The sequence below is a fragment of the Triticum aestivum genome, chromosome 4D (assembly GCF_018294505.1).
Source record: "Triticum aestivum cultivar Chinese Spring chromosome 4D, IWGSC CS RefSeq v2.1, whole genome shotgun sequence".
NCBI lineage: Eukaryota > Viridiplantae > Streptophyta > Magnoliopsida > Poales > Poaceae > Triticum > Triticum aestivum.
The window spans coordinates 267,915,934-267,926,668 of NC_057805.1; positions in this window are offsets into that span (position 1 = coordinate 267,915,934).

Genomic DNA, 10,735 nt, shown 5'->3' on the forward strand with positions numbered 1-10,735 from the left:
AGGGAACTCTGTGGTAGAAATATCAGGGTAGATGCTTTGGAGTGTCTTAGAGACAAGATACCAACTATCCTATGCGACCTTCAGAAGATATATCCTCTAGCCATCTTTGATGTGATGGTGCATTTGGTTGTTCATCTACCTGATGAGGCACTACTTAGAGGTCCAGTACAGTATGGCTGGATGTACCCTATTGAAAGGTGGCTAGGCACTTTCAAGGGCTATGTTAGGAACAGAGCTAGACCCGAGGGTTCCATTGCAGAGGCCTACATTGCTACAGAAGTGTAGACATTCTACTCAAAATACATTGAAACAACTGATCAGCTTAGCAAAGAGGTGGGTGAAGACAATCCCGGGCTCAATGTTTTCGATTATTCTTTTTGAGTTACAGGGAAGAGTCGACAAGAGGACAAACCTAAAGATTTGGACAAAATAGTTTGGTATGTGTTGAATAACTGTCCTGAGATACTACCTTATATCAAGTAAGTGCTAAGTACTGCAGCTTATACATCGTAATCTACTAAACTTGCAGCACATTCTTATATATTTAGATGTTTGACGTGATCACTATGTTGTGCAGCATCTACAAAAAGGATTTACTGCTGCAAAATCCAAGAAACATTGACAAACTGGTTATGGCAGGATTTGCGAAATGGTTCAAGAGCCATGTAAGCTTTTGAATTGCAGTGTCAGCTTTTTTAATATATTGAGTACATAAGATGATCAGCATGTCTATTTTCTAACCATAGGTTAAGAAGATGCGGGAGGATGTGTAGGCAGTTGATGATGCGGGAGGATGGGTAAGACATTATGAATCTTGCGTTGTTGGAGATATGTGCTACAACACCCTTGCACGCGACGAAGGGAGGAAGACAGAAAATAGTGCCATCACGAGCACGGATACGTACGACAGAGAGACAACTGAAATGTATGCTAACATAACGGACATTGTTCATTTGCAGTATATCTCCAGTTTCGAGGATCATCGGTGTGTGGTTCTGTTGTGCTATCGTTGGTATAACCTGTTTTCCAGGATCGTAAAACCCAGAGCTGATGATTATTTCAAATCCATCAATGGCAAGGCGGCGTACCAGATCAACGAGCCTTTTATTTTGGCAAATCAAGCAACACAGATATTTTTCATGCAAGACACATTTGCACGTAGCGATGACTAGAGAGTATTGCAAAGGTTTGAGCAAAGGAACTCGTTTAATGAAGTTGCACAACAAGATGATGCTTACACTGCTCCTGATGTACAAGACTCCACATATGTTCCTAATATCTTTGAGAACCATCACGTCAAAGATTGCCTGTCGTGCTATGGACATACAAGAGTTGATAAAGGAGAAGCCAATGTTCGAGGACATTGAGGATGAAGAAGAAGATGACACTGTGGGGAATTACGATTCAGACTAATACACATGGCGAAGATGTTGACGCTGCTGCTGAGGATGATGATTAGATTGCTTTTGTCATATTTGCCTGTCAGAAGACATTTTTTATCTACTATGTGAAATTGTGTTTGCTATGACAACTGAAACCTGATGAATGTGTTGTTTAGTATTTTTCTATGAGAACATCACTTGTTATGTATGTTGATTTGTGTTTGGTGATTGTATGACGACTAAAACATGATGACATTGTTGTTTAGTTATACTCTGTTTTAGCTGTGAAACTTGAATTTGATGACATAGTTTGTTGTTGGACTGCAATTTGCTCGACGTCTTCGAATGGGAACAAAGCTGACCTGACAGGGCCTCTGCTAATTTATTTATTTATTAGCAAAAGGGCCTTTGCTATTTATTTATTTATGAGCAAAAGGGGATACCCCCCGATTTCCGTTAATAGAAATCATTAGATGTTCACAACACTACGCCCAGCCTGCTACACAGGTTTCATTCATTACTAGTTTCAGCAAAGTGCTCATGTCATAGCCACTGAATACATCACAAGTGCTACATACACTGCAAATAAAGAGACAATCATCCGACAGAGCACATTGATTTTTCCCATTGTCTTCACAAGCTCTTTCATCTCCTCATTGCTGTCAAGGCAGTTCAGCAGCTGTTGCTTGGCCATGATCAGAGGAACTACATCTATAACCTTCTGATCTGCATCTTCCTCTTTTGTCGTTCCTTCAGTTACTTGTCCAACACCCCAACCTGCTGGTATTGGGATTCCTCGGCTAACCAAATAATCAGCGTAGTTGCATTCCCCCACATTAGCAACTTCCCAGAAATACAAATCACACGAATCTTCCCTTTTTTGCACGAATCAAATTGGAAGATCATCAACCAAACTATTAAAAAAATCAGGAACTGAAAGCAGCAAAACAACACTTAAGCATATTATTACCCCATGATTCGGGCATTTGTAGAAGACTCGGCCAGGGTTGAGGATTGTGGTTGAGACGCGACGGATAACTCCGCGTGATTTGCAGCAGTGGCACCACGTCAACGGCAGCGGGTTGCGATGAGCAACGGGCTGCGGTGCGTGTGCCGGCGGGGGTGTGATGAGACCCACAGGCGATGGTACGGGTGGTGACTTGGCGCATATCTGGTTGTTGCCTGCTGAAGAGCAGGTGGACGAGCAGCCAGCGGACATGGTTGCTGCGGCCAGAGCTTCTGATGCTAGGCAGAGTAAGTAGAGAAGAGGAGACGTGAACGTTGGATATGTCAGTTTCATTACTTGCAGAGTAACATAGCACCATATATAGTCATAGTCTAGGTTTGGATTTGAACCAGCTAGAGGAGCACGTCTCTCTTTTTTTAAAACTCAGCAACGTCTCTTTACTGGTACACTAGCTTGTTCTGTACGCCATCTCAAGTCTTTGATTTTCTTTCTTTTTTTGCGAGGAAGGAAGGAGGACAAAATTGAGAGTTCCTGGGACTCGAACCCAAGACCTCTCGGTTGAAAACCAAGGGTGCTTGTCACTTATGTGGTGAACTTTCCCTGGGAGGAGGACGGCAGACGAACACATTTTCCTCATAGTTTTAGTTGCGACGCAAGATCGAACGGTCGCAGTTTCGGGAATGTTATCAGGCGAACGAGCCCAGATTTTCTTTTCTTCCTATATATAAAAAGTATGCTACTTGGTGTCAGCTTAGTCAACAAACAATTGTGCCAACCTTGACCATTGGATTGACATATAACGTCTGTTGTGTTTCTTCAGTCTCTTCTTCCTCCAGCCGCCAAAGCCAAACCAGCGCCGGTGGTACCGCCTGCTCCCGCCTCACACGCCTGGCTATGCTGCCGCGCACGCGTCATGGCCACATCGCACCCTAAAACTCTGCACATCTTCCCTGGCTCCTGTTCGTTCCTGTCCGAGGCCTCACCATCGTCCTCCGCCTTGGTTCGCTCACGGTGGCGCCGCCATCTGATGTTGTCAACATGGTCAACAACCGAGAGGAATAAGGAGATGACTGTACATGTTGAGGATGACAGTAGGGACCCAGGAGCACGCGCAGTAGTTTTGTTTTTTCAGGACGGAGAAGGGTATCAACTGGGTTGTTCGGGAGCTGTGGCCCGTCTAGCCCAGGCTTTTCTTTCATATGTTTAGCACATGACCAGCCTGATTTGTGTTTTTCTTTCTGAAAATGGCTAGCCCAGCTATTTTATTTTTCGCAAAATAACCAACGTAGGCCTACTTGCTTTTCTAAGCCCTGCTGGGCCGGAAATCTTTCAAGACGAGGAGGGATGCATTTTGCGCAGAAAATGGGCTATAAGTAATAAGAAATGGGCTATAAGTAATATTAAATGGGCTGTAAAATGAAAAAAATACAACAAACAGGCAATTAGTTCCAAAATACTTTTTCTTTTGGATTTTGATATTTTTAAATTTCATTGTTTTTGTACGGGTAAAATTTCATTGGATTTAAATTAAGGTATGTTTAGTTTTTAAACTAATTTGGACTTGGCTAGAAATTTCGGGTTGTATGCTGTTTGGGACAGATTTGGAGGCTGACTTGTGGGTCTACTAGGTTGACGTGTATGAAAGGCTTTGTCAACTTAGTCCACAACCGATTCTAGCAGCAGTGACCGTTGGATGTTAATCCAACGGCCGTGCTGCTTCTTCAATATCTGATCTTCTTGCTCCAGCTGCCGAAACCAGTGCCGGTGGGACTGCCTGCTCCCATCTCCCGTGGCCGGCTGTACTGCCACACAGGCCGCACCGCCCCACCCTACTCCATTGCTAGCCAGGCCATTCCTCTACTCACCCACACCTCCTGTTATTTTCTAGCAGCGGCAGCCGAACCAGTAAACCCTCAAACTCCCCACCGCTTGGGCAACCACTGTCGAGTCTTCCCCGGCTCTGTGTTGTTCCCTTCCTAGGCCTTGCCGTTGTCCACAGCCATGGTGCTCTCGGCGCGCCGTGGTCAACGTGGTCTACAAACGACATCCATCGAATGTGGACTGTATGTGGAGAGGCTGACAACTGGGTCCATGGCCGCACACAAGGAAATACCTCCTTATTACGCGCAAAATAATGATTCCTCCACCTGACACTGGGACCCACCAGAAGGGCCTCTATATTTCGCGAAAATAAATGTCCCCCCCGCTGACAGGTCGGACCCACCAGCTATAGCTTCGCACGCAAGGAAGTGCCTCCTTTTTACGCACAAAAAAATGAATACTCCCCCTGCTAGCTGGGACCCAGCATAGTGGGAGGCTGAATTGTGGGCCTACTAAGTTGACGGGGACGGAGGGCTTTGTCAACTTAGTCTATAATGAACGATTCTAGCTCCAGTGATCGTACGATGTCCATCCAATGATCGTAGTGCTTCTTCAACCTTAGGTCTTCCGTGCCACATGCTCCTGCCTCCCGTGGCCAGCTGTGCTGCCGCGGAGGCCTCACCGCCCCCTACTACTCCCACCGCTGGCCAGGCCATCCACTCACCCACACCCCCTGTTATTCTCCGGCGACGGCAGCCTCACACCGCAGCCGAACCAGTGAACCCTCATACTCCTCTCCGCGAGGGCTTCCACTGCCACATCTTCCCCGGCTCCGCGTCGTCCCCTTCCTAGGCGTCGCCGTCGTCCACCACCCCGGTGCTCTTGGCGCGGCATGGTCAACGTGGTCAAGGAACGACTTCCATCTGAAGAGTATTGTACGTGGAGAGGCTGACAGCTGGGTCCACGGTCGCGGCAAGGAAGTGCCTCCTTATTACGTGGAAAATATTGATTCCTCCATGTGACACCCCAAAATTTTGACCTTGTTTTATTAATTAAAATTTTTGCCAGGAAATAAAACTTTTCCATTTGTCAAGATTTACCCTTTGTTATTGTGGATTTTTACCTCAAGTGGAAAACTTTCAAAAGGTATTGTTGGACTTATATGCCCTCTTTATAAAAACAATTCTTTATCAGAGGATTTATTTGCATAATTGTTTCTCAGAGCTTTATCCTTTTAAAATGATCTTTCATAAAATTTGGAGCCTGTTTTGCACTGAAACCATTTGACAAATGCATTTAAAATTTCCACCAAAATTTGGGGGTGTCATGTGATGGTTCCACATCACTTTTATGCAAAAATATCTTTTGGTTATTGGAGATTTTGAGCTCTACATCAATTTTTCAAATCTGGTCCAGTAGGCATTTTTGCACTACCACCTATTTAAATAATCCTTTAAAAAATTTTCCAAGTGTTGGGAGATGTCAGTGGATGCATATAATTCAACCCCATGCCAAAACCCAGTGTTGTCCTTTGAAACATTTGAGTGAATCAACCTCTTTTTCATTCTGGTCAAATTTGATGATTTGTACTGCAACCCTATTTTATTTTGCTCTAGTGACCCTGAGCCTTTTCCTGCTTGTAGCCCTCCCTACCAAACCCTTTAGTCCAGGAGAGTGGATCCTCGGAGGATTTTAAGGCATGCAATGAGACCATTTCTCCTTCTGTCCAAAACTGGAGTTTTGCAAAGCTTGCACTAACAAGTTTCTGGTTTTGCCCAAGTGATCTTGCCATCATCATCTACATCTAAAGAGACCCTGATTTGGAGAGTTTGGCCACTCCAAGAGTTGCCTAAAGGCACTTGGCATTCTGTCGAACACTTGGTGTGCACAGTCAGTCTTGGGCATGTCTCCTAGTTTGCACTACGATCTTGCTCCAACGACCCAGCAACCTTGTCCACTAAACTCCTAGCTATCTCTATCCTAGTCCTGTTAATTGCCAGCTCCACCCTCGCGCTCTAGACCGCCCTGGCATTTCGTCGAGCATGTTCCGTGCGTGCTCTGGGCGCGCCCAGAGCGCACGTTTTGCACGCGCGCGCAATGAGCCGCCGCGTCGCACTGCCGCCCTCGTCGCGTCCCGTCCTTGGCCCCTGCTCGCCTGCTGAACCGCGCACTATGCTCGCCCACTCTCCACGCCACCCCTGGCGCCCTACAGCGCCGCTGGCAGAGCTTTTGGCGGCACGCTGGCGTCGGCAGCGAGCCTCTGCCATGGACGGCGCCGCCCAAACCACTCCAGCGCGCCAGCTGCCCATATGAACAGCTCGGGCTTATCCTGATGCCCGTCGGCACGCGCTCGTCGCCGCCACGTCGCCCTGCAGCTACAGCACGGCTGTCGCCGGCGATCTTATCCTCAGCCGCCGTGGTCCAACCCCGAGCGCCTATTTAAGGGATCCCCGAGCCCGTACAAGACCTTAGGCGACCTCAGACTTTTTTCCCTAGTTCTCCCCTAGCAGGGGTTTGGCCGGGAGAGGCCAGCTTCCCCAACTCCGGCCGGTTCGGCCGCCGCCGAGCTCCGGTGCAATACGTCGCAGCCAGCCACTCCCCCGCCCATCCAGCGCCACCATTAGCTTCCTCTTGTCCTTGCGGAGCTGCCCAGCGCCTCAGCCCCGATCGGAGACCACCGGAGCCCAAAACTCACTTCCCTCCTGTAGCCCTCTCCGTCGCGGAGCTCGCCGCCGGCGACTCCTCCCACCACCGTCGACCCAACGACCACCGAGAGGACCGCCCTGGAGCCTCGGATCCATCCCCGCCCTCGGATGCCCGTGGGGAGCTGCTGTTCGTCGATGGCGATCGCCGGAGGCCCGCCACCATTCGGGCAGAGAGAAAGGAGGGAGAGGGAGACCAGTCAAACCTGACCAGTGGGCCCCCTGGACCCACTGTCAGTGACCCGCGCGCCGTCCACTCTAGTTAAGTGAAGGCGCAGACGTCCTGAGTATGTCTCCTCAGCTGCGAAAGTGTATTTCTTCCAAAACGTTTTCTTTTCTGGTTTTATTTAAAAACAGAAGTTTGACTGATCTTTGACTGGCTATAACTTTTAAAATAAAACTCCAAATGAGTTGATTCTTTTTCCTACCTCTCTCAAATTTCATCTAGTTTATTTTAAGATCTATTTCAAAAATATTTGAGACAACTTTTTGTACTGTGTTCGAAATATTTGTTATTTGAATATTTCTCAAAATAGGATAATGGAGAGAAGAGAAAGCTTTCAAAAAGTGCACCCTTTGCATACTCTTGAAGGCAAGCATTCTGAACACTGGCATAATATTTTTGTGTGGTGTTTTGATACGATTACAACACCACTTTGACTTGGAGCATACGTTATTCTTATGTAACGGTAAAGTCACATGCATGAATGCATATTGGAGATTTCCTTGCTGTTATAAATGGATACGCTGGTGATTTTGATCATCCTCATGAGCTTCTCATGCATACCGGAAGGAAGCCGGGAAATTCGTGGTCTTGGGTAGACACGAGCTTGTCCCTAGTTCCTCGTCGAGACGAGTATGTCCGGTATGGCGTGGTGAGGCTTGATAAGCGGTGAGTTTATCTGTTAATGGGAAATATTGGTTGTGCTAATCATTCGAAGAATACTTGCTCCTCCTGAGTTGACCGTAGGTCGAGCCTTGATTACTAGTTTCCACTACTTGTTTTGTACTACCACTTGTCCCTACCGCAGGCAGGGTATGGTTCAGTAAGTTTTCAACCCCTTACCAAAGCACACACCGTATAGAGAGGCTATGGTGGAAGATACCGGGTGCATCCAGTAGGCATGCCGCCTGGTCCGGGGGCATGGGTGTTTCCGGTTGGGACCGAGAGGGGGGCACCCCTTAGAGCGCGCGAATATAAATTTGATCCCATGCTACGTCGAGGTTGTAGCCTCTCCACTTAGAGTTTTGCTTGGCAGGTGTCGTGGGTGATTCCAGACATCGGTAAGTTAAGCTGGTGTGTGCAGGTCAGGCGTGTTTTCAATTAAAAGGCCGTAGGCGGAATTAGTCCCAATGGACTAAATAAATCCGTTACTCGTGGGTAAAGAGTACACCCTCTGCAGAGGATATATCCATTTGGATAGCCATGTTCATGGGTAAGAACCACAGTCTGAGTTTAATCTAGTGACGGTTTTCGGATAGAGACACGGCTAACTGGATCATAGTAACGGTATTCGGATGGAGAACGATTTAATTAGAAATCAGTGATGGTCTTCGGATGGACAAACGGCTAGACTAGATTTTGTCTATGACCTGTGACACATGAGGATTTTTGTTTATTATTATTGTGGACTAACCAGTTATTTTTCCTGAATTATTGAGTATCCCTGGGACGGTTCTACCTCCTGGATATTCACTGTGATTATTCTTATATAAGCCCTTTATGTGGCGTCGCTCAGACGACCGACTGCGGCATGTTTGTTATTTATATATCCTCTATAAGCCCTTTTTGTGGCGTCGCTCAGACGCCCGACTGTGGCATGTCTGTTATTTATTTATCCTTTATAAGCCCTTTATGTGGCATCGCTCAGACGCCCGACTATGGCATGTTTTGTTATTTATTTATCCTTTATAAGCCCTTTATGTGGTGTCGCTCAGACGCCCGACTGCGGCATTGTTAATTTATTTGCACCCTTTTGAGGAGTCATTTCAGACACTCGATCAGCACATTTTATTTCTACTCCCGTATTGCAAGTTCATGTTTTACCCCGCATGCGTGCACCTCGGATTTCGTTTATTTCGTGGCAGACATTATGATCATGAATATTTCGGGGCATGAGTATCCCTTGTTATATTATACCCGTGTTCTTAATGTTTGCGAGTACATTCAAACGTACTCACTGGCTTGTCCCTGGCTATTGTCTTGGCCAGATTTCTTGCGTGGAGAGAGCCTTGCGACGACAGCCCCGGAACCCTCGCAAAGGTGATAGCAGCCTCGCGAAGATAGGAGTTATCCTGGTCAGCTGTTCTTGTGGGAAATGGAGTCCCATAGACGCAGATGAACCACAAACCGCTTCCGCCTTCAACCACTAGAAACCAAGTGTTGTACTCTTAGGCCACAATGGTCTTGTACTACATATTTTGTACTTTGCTTGGAATTCTTGTATCAAGTTGGTGCCTCATCAGCTAACAGTAATCCTGGGGCTGGTGAGCACAAAGGCCGTTTTCTGGGAAATTAATATCCCGAAAATCCGGTCGTGACAGACTTGGTATCAGAGCCAGGCTGACCATTGGCTAATCCTATCTTAGCCAGACAATAAACCTAGGATAACCAAACCACCAGACCTTAACCTAATCCCGGCCAAGCTTCCTGCGTAAGATAGCCCCACAGTGATCCGACGCCTTTCGGCGGACGGTGCCCAACCTATCAGCCTAGCCCGTCGATCACGCGCCAGTGACCGACACCCAACCCGTCTCATTCGCAAGCGTGCGAAGGAAGACTCCGTCCCCTTTTCCTATAAAAAGGGCACGCTAGCCTCAACACAGCACAGCACAGCCCCTTTCCCAAACCAAGCCACGATGCCTGGCCCCATTGTTCACAATGAGACCACAGCAACCAACCTTGGAGGTTTTGTGACCGTGCTCGCAAACCTCACCCGCCGTGCCTATGCGTTAGAAGAGCCTCCTGAATATGTTGTGTACCAAGGACCCATGTACGGTGAGCGCCGTCAGTACTGGGCCACTGTGCACATCTATGGTAGGGGTCTGTCGCCAGAACGCCCCTACAGGTTCACTGGAAGGACAACTTCCTTTGAGCCACAAGCCATCCAACTGGCAGCCCGAGAAGCTATAGTTCAACTCCGGCACTTGTCGCCCAGAGTTAACTGTCGCTCGTTCTACTACTACCCCAGTCGTGACGGGTATGGTAGGCCGCCCCAGGTTGCCAACGGAGATCACGAGACGGATCCCGCACTATTGCATCTGGTGCGCTATGTAAGCACACTAGAGCAACTGTTCGATCAGGTCACCCTTGATCTGATCGCAGCTCGTGGAGAGCTGGTTCGCCGAGCCCCGGCAAGAGGAGGAACGGAGCCCGACACCGACAACCCAGTCGTGCTGTTCGGACACCCGATCGATCCCTTGAGGTCTGCCCCAGCCATCAACCAGAGTACTTTGGTGTCCCCAGAAGCGCTTCGTCGCCTTTTGGGAACCCATTCCAACGGGATTGTGGCCAACAACCCCCGCGATGGTCATCACCACTACCCCGACCCTGCAGCCCCTCAGCCTCAGCCAGCAAACCCCGACGGAGAAACCCATGGAGAAACCTCGGCATCCGCCAGGCCAGCCCACTTAGACATTAACGAAGTAGACTAAGTCGCTCGAGTTGTATCGAGCCTTAGTTTTCCTACGCTTTGTAACGGTGTGGCCTTGTATCACTTTTATTTAATGTTGTCTGCTTGAACGCTCCTATTTTTGGAGTAGTAACTATGCATATGTACGTTGGCGTACAGTTGCATTTTTAAATTTCGGGCGCAGCTACCAAGACCAACCCCGATGGCACCCACAGTAATGCGTCACATTTA